Source organism: Mytilus californianus, unplaced genomic scaffold, assembly GCF_021869535.1.
Source record: "Mytilus californianus isolate M0D057914Y unplaced genomic scaffold, xbMytCali1.0.p SCAF_1, whole genome shotgun sequence".
NCBI lineage: Eukaryota > Metazoa > Mollusca > Bivalvia > Mytilida > Mytilidae > Mytilus > Mytilus californianus.
In genome coordinates, this window is record NW_026262581.1 from 100,317,710 (window position 1) to 100,331,150 (window position 13,441).

Below are 13,441 nucleotides of genomic sequence, written 5' to 3' on the forward strand. Positions count from 1 at the left end.
AATCAGTCTCATTCCAGGACCCATTCACAACATGTTCCCACCACTTGTCACTCCTTTGTCTTTGCCAAATACTACTTGGAGGAAAAAATGCCATTTGAAACAAACAGAAAAGATAGAAATGCAGTAATCCTTCATTGCTGCAATATGTTAAACATCTCAATCCTTCTTCTTAGTCTGTAAGCACGCTGCTGCAGCCTACGTTTTTTATTGCGTAATCGAGACATCTTTAGAATCTTTAAAGTACTGCAAATCATCAAAATGACTTTCATAACTGCTAGAAAAGTTGTCCGAGAAATTTGAATTCGATTCTATGTAATGAGCATTTAAATGACATATAGTTTACAAGTGTGAACAAATCTTATGTACAGGTAATTAAACCAGGTGTAAAGATGTGAACAAATTGAATGTGAAACCAGTGTACATTACATTAAACTAATTGTAAACATGTTTACTGTACATGGCGTTTGGTGTGAACACGTCCTAAGACAAGTTCACGCTGTTGATGTTAGTTTGTTTGTGTGATATGCAATATACGGCTTATATACCAAAAGGGCGATAAATAAGCAATATTTTATCTAATGGTTTTAAAGGCTGGAAAGACAAGTCAGTATAAAAATAAGGCCAAGTTATATGATTTCTTATAAAACAAACAAACATAAACTAAAAGGCAAATATGTGAACAAATTCGTATATTCACGTTTGCCTTCTTTCTTTGAACAAACGCATCCTTCCAAAAGAGCCAATGAAAAAGATTAGTCTTTTAGAAGTAAAAAGACATTGCATTATTTCATCATAGAACATACGACGTCCACATTCCGATCGGATGCTGCAATGAGCTGAATTTGTAACCTGATCATTAATATATAAATATTATATATATATATATATATATATATATAGAAATACTACTATACAATATTAGCTCAATGTCAGAAGAAAATATCAATTGTTTTGGTTTGTTGGTTAGAATCTCTGGAAAAGCGAGGTTTACCAAGTTCCGCTTTGAAAATTTCTTACCGAAATCCCGGAAGAAAAGTGATGTGATACAAAATAACATTGTATTGAATAACATTTTTTTACTCTGTTAAGGAAATACAGACAACAGGAAGTGTTCCAGCTGTGGTATAAAAATACAATATATGAAAATATAAAACTAATTGATTCAAGCTTTAGAAAGGTGAAAAAGGAAATGTTCGTCGAGCAATTTGAGTCCAATGGCACGTTAAAAATGCCAGATTTTGATTGGCTAATACGAGGGAGATAATTAAATCTATCCCATGGCTCAGCGAGAGATAATTTTTTTTAATGTCATCCTCTCGTGCCGACCAATCAAAAATCGATAATTTAAAGGATAATGAATTGAATTTACATCAATAATTTGGAAGACAATTCTCAAGTTCAACGTTTTGGCATCAGAACTTTTTGTAGACTGTCAAAATAAAAAAAAATATATTGCTTCACTTTAGTTGTTTTTCTAATAAATGTAACGTTGTAACGTACATGACGTCATAGTTAAGTACTTACAATTTAAAATTTAAAAGAGAATAATGATAGAATATTCAGTATGATAAATTAAATAACAAATAGCTTAGAAGTTGATTGAGCAGATTGGTACCCCTCGAAAATCAATGTTTTCTCGGGGTAACAATCTGCTTTATTATGTGAATAAAAAAATTCCCTTTTCTCATTGGCTAAAAGCATATGAAGTCTTCTGTGATAAAACGTTATATTCACGTTATAAAATCACGAGAGGTTAATATAAGATTTAGAACAGCTAACGTGTACCTAAATTTAGATATTCCAATGCAACGTCAATGACGTCGATTCATGACGTCATGCAAATTCTCGATTTTTCTTTTCTTTTTGTTTTCGGTATATTTTTTTTTGCTCTTCTTATTTTCGGTGCACATTTTTTTTAGTAAACTTTTTATATTCAACTTATGAAAGTTAGCAACTGCCAAAGCAGATGAGCTATTTAGTATAAAAATAAGGAGCAGTTTAAAAAGTATCTTGAGCAAATACTAGAAAATTGGAGAAGGATAAAAAGTCATATAAAACAATTGTTGGCCTCGGTGAATATCATATCTCTGGGGTTGATAAATCATTGTATCAACTGAAATCAAAAGTCAATAATTGTATACTATCACCCTCTCAGCTATATGTTATTGTTAGACTTTGTTATACTGGTTATATAGTGTCCAGTTATGACCATAGAGATTTAAAAATCCAAAAGAATCTATGCAAGGTTGTTAATAATGATTTAAACATAAAATATTAAAATTATAAACTCAAAGAAAAAAGATATGACTGCGAGGTACACTTCTTCTCCATGTGTGTATTAGCCTCCTGTAAGTAGGAGCAACTCCATATGGAGTATATACCCTTAGTAAAATAAAAGATTTTTTTTGTTTTTTTACATGGCATATATATAGGGACTTGTTTTATTTTTACGCATTTTGGGACAGCAGCTTGTCATGAATGTTACGAGATTTAACTCTTTTTGGTATTCAACATATTCTCACCTTTATTGCTCTGTTAACGATTTTCGTTATGCCTTCGGCCTTTTTGAAGTTAATTATAATTAGATATCAAACTGATGTTGATAAAGGACAGATACTATCGCGGTCCATAATTTTCGATACAGTGTACAAAGTTATATTTTTAGTTAATTATTTCGAATGCAAGTTACATTTTGAAATGTCTGTTCTTTCAGTCCCTAGTAATTAATATCGTTTATCTGAGACTACGTTATAGTAGTCTCAGCGTTTATAGATAGTAGAAACTCTACTTATTGTACTTTACATTTACCGGAGACAGAGACATATAATACAATACAATTGTATTATATGTCTCTGCATTTACAAATATTTGAATGGAAAATTACAAACATTATACCCACATTTTAACCTTTCTTGACAAATATTTTTTTTTCTCTAAATAAATTGCTAATAATATTTAAACAATTTTATCATTATAAATATTTTTTTCAATTTTGTTTAGGAATTAATTGTAAATTATGTCGGTTAAACATTAAAGAAAACCTCCGTATATCCAAAGGCATTATATAAGATTAATTTGGTTATTTTTTGCTTAACGTTCCATATTTAAGACAAATTTTATTAGTCAAACAACATAATTTTTATCTTTTAAAAACTAGTGGAAGCTTAAAGATATAAAAAAAATACAAATTAAAAAGGTGTATATTTTTGAAAAAACTATCGAATAAGAGTCATATAAGATAATGTATTACGAAACAATTTCAGCATCCACAGGGGAATTTTCTATATACAAAAACGATGTAAAATATCAATTTCCATGCATATATCATTATATTTAAAACACAAACTTACCGAAACTTTTCTTGTTCGATTTGTTACAAAATTTAGCATGCATAAAAGAATGTTCGATGTTCACTTGTCCTTTTCCAAGAAGTTTTCCAGATTTAGAAATAAGTTCCATTTCAAAGCAATTATCTACGTAATAATTTGTCTGATTATTTTCCATATTTATTTAAATATATAATGTTATTATGTTATTTCCATATTTTAAAATCACAAAACTATTACAAGAGCTTGGTAACAAGCATGATAATTATCAACAGTACTCATTCATCATGGTCCGAGAACTATAATGATTTGTAAAACGTCATTTTTCTGAATTATTGCCTTGTTAACAAACCAGACACGTGGTCATTAGTTTTATTACTGACCGTTTTAACACTGCTTCTCAATGACCATCGGGCAGGTTCTCATTAATTTAACCCCCGTCAGAACTACAAATTCTAAACATAAATACATTATTTTATGGGACCATAGTTGTTTTAAAAGATCTAATCAATATCTTTGATATATTTTAGTGAAAACTTTAAGGTAAGGTTCAAAGGTGACGTAAAAATTCAATAATAAGTTAGGAAGTTGTATCTTTTGTTTTTAATGGGAAGGTTTGTTTTGTCTCGTACAATGTGACTAGTACAATGTAGGCGAATTTCAACACCTTCGTCTATTAACAGCTTTAATTTGTGTGAAATATTTTAATACAGTGGTTATCCGTATTCGTCACAGTGAAGAAATTGTCTGACGTTTGCAATTATGTAACCAATCTGGGCTGGTTGTTTGGTCAATTTTCACACTGTTGTCGAAGTCGTTATTGAGACGAAAATTTTGTATACTTATATCTACCTTATTTTAAATGTGTGCACAAAGATGCCCTACTATAACTGCATTTAAAACAAGTGTCGAAACTCATAAAAACTGAAGAAATCAGAATTGATACACGAAAAACTATTATATATTTTGATATTTTTTGAAAACTGAATTAAAGAACGTTAAAATAAATACTGTCATTAAAAATGTTCTTTCTTTTACGAACAAAAAATTGTTAAGAACCACAAAAGACAAATTTGCTTTAAAATATTACTAATTGCCATTCAGTTGAAGAAACAGCATTATTGTAAGTTCCAATGTTTATTCTTTTTATAGCAAAGTCGAGATATAAGAAAAACCTTACAGTATATCAATAATATAAGTTCACATATGATAGTGCTTAAAAATCAATATATAGGTTCTAGTTGGAAACAAAAGATAGAAAAAATAGCGTAGCGCTTGAAAAGTCCCATAATCACAATACCCACAACGACAAAATGCTGCATTTTAACCTTTTTTTACCAATTTGCCGTTTTTTGTTTGTTTAGAAAATCAAGTGCAATTCTCTTATAAATATCTGGGAATAACATTGATATCCAGTGATTAAAAGGTTTTACTGACGGTCGAGAGAAGACCAAAAAGACCACGATAGTTTTAATCCATAGTCACCCTTGAGGGCGCCTCAATTGACACAAGAGCTTGATCCAGGAATTTTGTAAAGGAGCGTGATTCCATAAAACTGAATGTTTCCACCGAGCGTAACGAGGTGAAATTTTTTTTGACGATTTTATACTAAAAAAATGGTAAATACGCCCTCTATGCCTCCCTGAATCCGCCACTAGAAGGCATATTTCCCAGTGAGCCAACACTTGAGACAGTCGAACCACAACCTCGATGACTTCAACCGCATCAAACTTAATTCTTGTGATTGAACAGGATGAGATTTCGGATTAATATACTGAATGTCCTTTATCCAGATGGCATTTACAGAATATTACGAACATGGGAAGGTATGCATTCCTGCTCATACCTGCCTGCGCTTGCTTCTAAATTAATCATAGATTGAGAGCTGCCATCTGGTACCATGGCACTTTAATTCAGAGAAAGACAGATTATATCTCATGACAAAATTACATCATTAAAACAAAGGGGCCCCAACTCTCATGGCTTTACTGCAAAAACATGCACGACCACACAACATATGTATCTATGTATATAACAAGAAAGGAAACCTGGATTTTTTTCATGATTATAATATCCCGCCTCCTCCCCAAAGAAAATTTCTCAAATTTTATTTAATGTGGTATCCCTGTTTTGTCAATAATCTATCAAGGAAGAAAAAGGAAATTTCGGTATAAAAATTTACAATAGCAAGTTCACATTCAAAATACTTAAATCGCTGCAGTTTAAGACTAAAACATGTATTCAAACAAATTTTACAAGTACTGACTGAAACTTTGGAAACTGACCAGTTCTCACAGCTACCATCCATTGGTTTTACTCAGCAGTATCAACTACTAGTACGCATCTGTAATACAATAAAACATTAAAAATCCGAACGTCAGAAACTTTTACTCGCTTTCCCAAATGGAAAATACTAGAAAATTGCCATACATGTAGCTGTTTACAATAAATTGATAGATAATAATCATTAGAGACCTTTAACTCTTAACAATTGTAAATATTACTTCAATGAAACATTTCATAAGTTACATTTCAGTAAAAGAAAACACGCGACTATTTCTCCCTCTTTATCATTGCCATATCTCATACTTCACACTCACGCAAATGGAAGTTAATTTAGAAGCATATATATACGAAAAGCTCCAGAAATGACAATATCAACATAGGTTTTATTTATGACTATTATCACAACGCTACTGACAATCCCCTTTCGAACCAGTCCAATTTTTTAGTGTGTTACCAATACACACATACCAGATAAGTTGGAAAAATATTTGGACAAAGCTGAATTCATATTAATAATTAAACATGTTTAATATAAGAGTCTGCGTGTTTCTTTGTAGCTGTATAGTCAAATTCCTTACGTTCGAAATAAACATCAAATGTCATGTTATACCTTGGAAGTATCATATTGTCAATGTAATACTCCCATGCTTATACTGTGGTCACGATGTTCCGTAAGCCTATGAAAACAATAAAAAGTGCGCTTTTTAAAAATGTTTTATGTTTTGGTAATAGGATAACGATCATACTAAATTATACATATGCTTAGTAATTCAAAGACAAAGATGAATCATCACATTATAAAGAAACCCAATGCTGATTGAAGGTGTGTATTAAACAGATTGAATCAAAAGTATGTATGTTATTTGTGTGTTGCTTGAATAAATTATTCCAGCAAAGCGGAATGTTGTTTTTCATATTAAATGTAACGAGTTTATTACATACACTGCTCTCCTTTTATAGATCTAATACAAATTATAGTATTTCTTCCGTCCTGAAAGTATAATTCTCATTAAACAAATGTACTAGACCAATATCTAATTCGACCAAAAAGCTACTAGTGCCACTGATGTCTGAACAGTAAAAAAAAAATTCCTCCCAATTTTCAGGGTACTCATCGATATTTTACTTATTTTATCTGTTCCTGTAATATTGGCCACTACATAGTATTCTATGAACACTAATTTAAAGCAGTTTTGGTTTTAGAAGAATTTGTTTGTAGACAGTAATTATGTATAAATTTACTCTGGGCATCGCACAACATCGTGTTTTCTGTATACAGTTTATAATGCTACAATATGAAATCTCATTACTCCAAAGTACAGCCACCGATACTAGAGTGTGGAAAGGTATAAGTACATGTCAGCAGGCTAAGTACCTTCAGCATGCTTTCGATAACTGCAATCAATCTTTGATACTGTTTTGTTTATTATTATTGTGCTTACATATATGAATTTGTTATCTTTTCTACCAGTAATATAAAGAGTGAAGTACTTTTTCTGTACTAATTTTTATTGTACGTTCTCATAATATGTTTCATCATTCCACTGATCGAGATGAAACATGTTGAGAGATATTATAAAATAATAGTCTAACCTTGTCATATATTTAGGTGTATGTCCCAAGTCAGGAACCATGCAGTTGTTGTTATTAGTTATATCCTAAGGTTTTTGTCATTTAGAAAATTATGTGACTGATCATGATGAAGATGTTTTTAATTTGTTCACAACTTTTCTCTACTTGGGGCGACTTGGAGATTGACATATTGTATCGAAACTTGTATAATGTTAAAAACCTTGATAAACTCAAGATGTGTTATTGTGTCGTTAATTTGCTGTTTTCTTATTTGATCTATAAATACTGACTCTGATATAACAAAAAAAAGGAACAGATAAAGGGACCCTCATTAAAAACTAGTTCATTTGAGAATACTACCAAGTATGGATATCACAATTACTACAATGCATTCATTTCTATTGCATCAACTGTACTACTTATATTGTAAATAACTGCAAGGATATAAGAAATATTGTCATCAAAGTACGTCTGTGTTGGATAATACATCAATACATTTCTAACTGTCATGCTTTTTTGGAATGTCACAGCTATGCTGTTCAACCGTATCACTTTCGGGTTATTTCTGGTCCTATTCGATATTATATTGAACTTAACCTAATTGAAGTTGTCATTGCTGTATTGACCAGAATGCCACGTTGATCGTGTTTATTTGATATTCGTTGGATGTGCTTCGATTTGGACTGGTGTAAACTTACAATATAAAAATAAAAAGATGTGGTATGATTGCCAATGAGACAACGTTCCATCAGAGTATGACGTAGAAGTTAGCAACTATCGATCATCGTACTTACCATGAGCTAAATCCCTACCGCATAGCAAGCTATATTTACCCCGACATGACATATGTAAAACAATTCAATCGAGAAAACAAACGGCCTGATTTATGTAATAAAGTATAAACGAAAAACAAATATGATATACAGCAACAAACAACAACCACTGAATTACAGGCTCCTGACTTGGGACAGGCACACACATAATGCGACGGGGTTAAACATGTTTGCGGGAGCCAAAACCTCCCCTTACCTGGGACGATGGTGTAACAGTACAATACATACAGAATGATTCATGTTAGAAATTTGGTGCCATTAAATCTGGTCTTTTATCGCAAAAAGTGCTTGTTTGTATCAGATCAGGAATATAACAGTCAAGTATTTTACAAAATGCATGCTATATGCTTCTGGACTGCGTCGAATACACATATTCTTGAGTTGATTAACTAATTCCCATCAAATTTGTAATCGCCGAAACTGATAATTATAATTTTTAGATAAAGGTTTAAAAACATTCTAAAGTATTATCTTTATATTTTGACACGAGTCTATTATTGAAGACCGAATGTTGACATCAATATGATTTTGTGCGTGTCACATGGTTGCTGTGTCATTGGCGCAGACCCCACATCTCCGTTTATTCGCATATAGTTACCAAGTTAAACCGTTGAGATTTCTTGGTAATTATAGTACTGAAAAAAATCAGTTCCTGGTATTTCCAGTGGTAATAATACATCTTGAAAATCAACTTTAATCTCAATTCTTTATATATTCGAATAGTTCTTTTCTTATTAGGATTGTATTTTAAAATTGTAATAAAAGAAATAGTAGGAAATATAAAATTAGCTTTTTATATTATGTTAAAAGAAATGTGTAAAGATATTCTGTATTTTTCCTAGAGCAGATAACGATGCTTGGCAAGATTTCAGGCCATGAATGAGGGACTACATGTGGATTTATTTGTGTATCGTGTCATGATCCTTAGTAATGGTTGGATATTGGATACACGTGATTCTCTGATGTGATCTGTTATCTATTTCCCGTAGCAAGAGATATTTTAGTATCATTATGAATAGAGTGTGAATAAATGCTACGAAAACTGCGTTAGTTTGGTTGGCCGATTCTGCAATGTGAAACATTTTTTCCATTTGATATTAGTTAGGTCAATGATCACATTCAAAGGTCACAACGGACCCTTGGCAAAGGGGATTTCTGAATTCTTCAATAGTATACACTCGTATGTTTCTCCTAAAATGTTCTTTATGTCAGATTTATTCCTTTCTGAAGCGTACAAAAAGGATTGAAAACGTTTGATTTAACAGGACTCTGGGTTCTTGACACAATATTCTTAATACCGTATTAAGCGGACTTTTAGAAAACTCTTTTCAAACGGGATAGCACATCCTAATTTTTACGGTGATGTTGTTTACCGAGCTCGGAAAACTATAATCAAAGTACTGAAGTACTGAACATCGGATGACCGCGAGTTCTTGTGGATGGTGACAAGCACTTGTCTCAGAAAAAAAAATCACATCTCTATACCTGAAAGTGAGGTTAATGCACAGATATATATTTTTTTCTTAGACAAGTTCGTGCGTGGATGATAAATAAATGACAGGGAATTCGACCTCACCGTAACAACTATTATATTGTAGTGATAAAAATCAGTATACTCTGGTTTGTTATTATATATTATATTAATATTTGTATATAACAGTTACATGTATATATAATTTTCATCCATTTGTATATCATTCTATTCTAATAATAGTGCAGTGCATGGTGGACACTCTCCTGTTTAATTCGAACTTGCGGTCATCCGATGTTCAGTACTTCAGTACTTTGATTCTCATTGCTGAAGGTCGTACGGTTGCCTATAATTGCTTACATCCACTTCATTTGAACTTTGGCGGATAGTTGTCTCATAAGCAATCATACCACATCTCCTTATTTTTATATTATACATTAAGTTCAGTTTTCGAAATAGAAAATATTTCACAATTTTTTTGTTTTACCATTAGAGAAATACACCAAAAGCTTGTCTATTCTTTATAATATATTGAAATTAATTAACTCGGGTTGATAACAAACGATATAAAATTTTCACTCCATATGAAACCTATAATTCTATGGATAAATATAAACAGAGGCTAACAAAAATTTGCCATCAACACAAAACAAAAACATGAGTTTTCTGATCTTGATTTGTTTCCCTTTTACCGTTATATTTTTTGCTGTGGTTGACACGACGATTAAATATCATTTTCAGTTGAATATTGCGACAAAGGATTTTGTGGTATAAAATTAGCATACTTTTTCATCAACACGAACTATCATTTTTAACAAATATAACTAGGGATGATAACGCCTGATTTTTACCTCATATTTTATTTTTTTTAGTATGAATGTGACGTCATAGAAGCAAAATTAATAAATGAAACTTATAGGTTTTGAAATGTCGGCCTCGTCAGATAAATTATGTGACAATACAAAATCCTAGCCAATTGAACTTTTAGCTGTTTTCGATGATTATTTCTGAATTTCCTTTCACTATGGAATGTATATTTAGCACCCGAAAAAAAAAGACAGACAAGGACAAATGATGTAGATAAATGGATCTGTTTCTGTAAAAAAAAATGTTATTTTGCATGCAAATAAACTCATCATGGATACCAGGATTAAAAGTTTGTACGCCAGACGCGCAATTCGTCTACAAAAGACTCATTAGTGACGCTCGAGTAAAAAATAAAATAGCCAAATAAAGTACAAATTAAAAACAAAAATTTAACAGTACATTTATAAAAATGTACGAAACGAATCAGAACCACTGCCGAATCTTTGACCACTGTAATATGTCACTGCTGGTGGAGTTTTTATTCCCCGAGGTATCACCAGCCCTGTAGTCCGCACTTCTGTGTTGACATGAATTATCATTGATATGGTCATAATTATGAATTACCTGTTTACAAAACTTTACATTTTTGAAATACTAAGGCTTTTCTACCTCAGGAATAGATTACCTTAGCTGTATTTGGCAAAACTTTTAGGAATTTTTGGTCCTCAATGCTCTTCAACTTCGTACTTTTTTTGGCCTTTTTAACTTTTTTGATTCGAGCGTCACTGATAAGTCTTTTGTAGACGAAACGCACGTCTGGCGCAAATACAAAATTTCAATCCTGGTATCTATGATGAGTTTATTTACAACCACTAGGTCGATGCCACTGCTGGTGGAGTTTTTATTCCCCGAGGGTATCACCAGCCCAGTAGTCAGCACTTCTGTGTTGACATGAATTATCCTTGATATGGTCATAACTATAAATTAACTGTTAACAAAACTTTACATTTTTGAAATACTAAGGCTTTTCTACCTCAGGAATAGATAACCTTAGCTGTATTTGGCAGAACTTTTAGGAATTTTTGGTCCTCAATGCTCTTCAACTTCGTACTTTATTTGGCCTTTTTAACTTTTTTGATTCGAGCGTCACTGATGAGTCTTTTGTAGACGAAACGCACGTCTGGCGCAAATACAAAATTTCAATCCTGGTGGCCTTCGGCTGTTGTCTGATCTATGGTCGGGTTGTTGTCTCTTTGACACATTCCCTATTTCCATTCTCAATTTTATCTATGATGAGTTTATGTACTCGGGGACTAACAGTCGAGTAAAACAAACCATTTTTTTTGCGTTCCAGGTCAAAGAGGGATAAACAAAATTCACAAGAAGCTGTATAACCAAACGGTGACTAGAAGAAAAGCGAATACCACTCAGGGACAATTTTGTCTTGGGTAGTAGCAATCACAGCTTTTGTAAAATTTAAAATTTTATCAACAGTAAATCTATAAATAAAAATATACGCAACACGAAAACCATAGTTATGGTAAAAAAATTAAATAATTTATTAAAACGTAATGAGTTTGTTAGATTTTAAAGAAGTTTATGGTGAGCATTTGCCGCTAAAGGGATACCGAACTTTCGAAATCTTAAGTATACTTTCAATTTTAGATCTAACACTGTAGATATAGTCACATACTGTTTTTTTAATGTTGATAATGTATTGAAGTATACAAATGTCAACTAAATAACTTAATTATTTATTTATCAATAAAAATGTCGTCTTATGGTGACAAACTGACCTTAGATGGACATAATACATGTACATGAATTGACCTAATTTCAGTGCATTTGATACGTCATACGAACAGTAGCACAAATACAACAATAAACTTTAGTAATATGAATCTATGATTTCCGATTCCAGTGCGCTCGACAACTGTTTCTGAAATAAATTTCACCAAGCAAATTTCTAGTTTAGGATGGCGAATTCGTGAAACGTTTGTGATCATAAAAACCGATGAGCCTTAACCTTAATATTTTGAACAGTCGGCCAACATTGTCCGGGTTCGTTTTAGTATGAACATGCTGATAAGCACGCGGGTAAAAGATATTGCCTAAGAATATAGAATATAAACTCATCATAAATACCTGGGCCCGTATGCATAAAGCTACTTAAGTTAAGATTTGTTCCGAACGGACGGATTTTTCGACATGCATGTCCAACGATAAATAAGTACTACGATTGGATTTCTTAACTTAAGTGGTTTTATGCTTACGGGCCCAGGATTTAAATGTTGTACGCCAGATGCGCGTTGTGTACAAAAGAATCATCAGTGACGCTCGAATAAAAAAAGTTAAAATGGCCAAATAAAGTACGTAGTTGAAGAGCATTGACGACCAAAGATTGTAAAAGGTTTTGCCAAATACAGCTACGGTAATCAATTACCGGGTTATAAAATCCTTAATATTTCGAAAATTCAAAGTATATTCGAAATGTCCCTCATATAATTTAATCCAAATTTTTGAATTTATATCTTATTGTACTTTTTATGGACGCACTATTTGGCAGCCTATATATAATTTTATCATGCAAAATCAGCAAAATACAAATGAGAGCTATTTGTTTGTGACCATTTCAGTATCGTTCAACAAAACTTCAACCATTAAAGTCGAAAGGTACTTGGCACTGTTGTCTATGTACAACTCAATATTGGTAGACGAAGTAAAAGTAAAATAAGTTTTCACGAAATCACATTTAACAAAATACCAATAAAAAATTCTGTTCACTTTGATAAATTCAAAAATGTTAAAATTTTACAAAAGTTGATTGTGTCAATCAATTTTGTCACTGATGTTCCCATTTATTTATTGCAAGTCAGATTGAAATCTTATGTGAAATTCACTTATTACTATACATGAAGAAACATGGAGACCAATAACGACTCTTAAACGGTAACATTTTTTTAATAGCCACCTGTGAGATTACAAATCTTTAAAAAAAGTATTGCCTGGCGTTTTCCACAGATCATCTTTTTTCTAAACTAAGATAAATTCTCTTGGTTCATCAACTTCAACATACTTCATATCAGGCATAGTTATATAAAAGTAATCAGGCAGACTTATAATTGTGTTCATTTTCTTTTCAACAC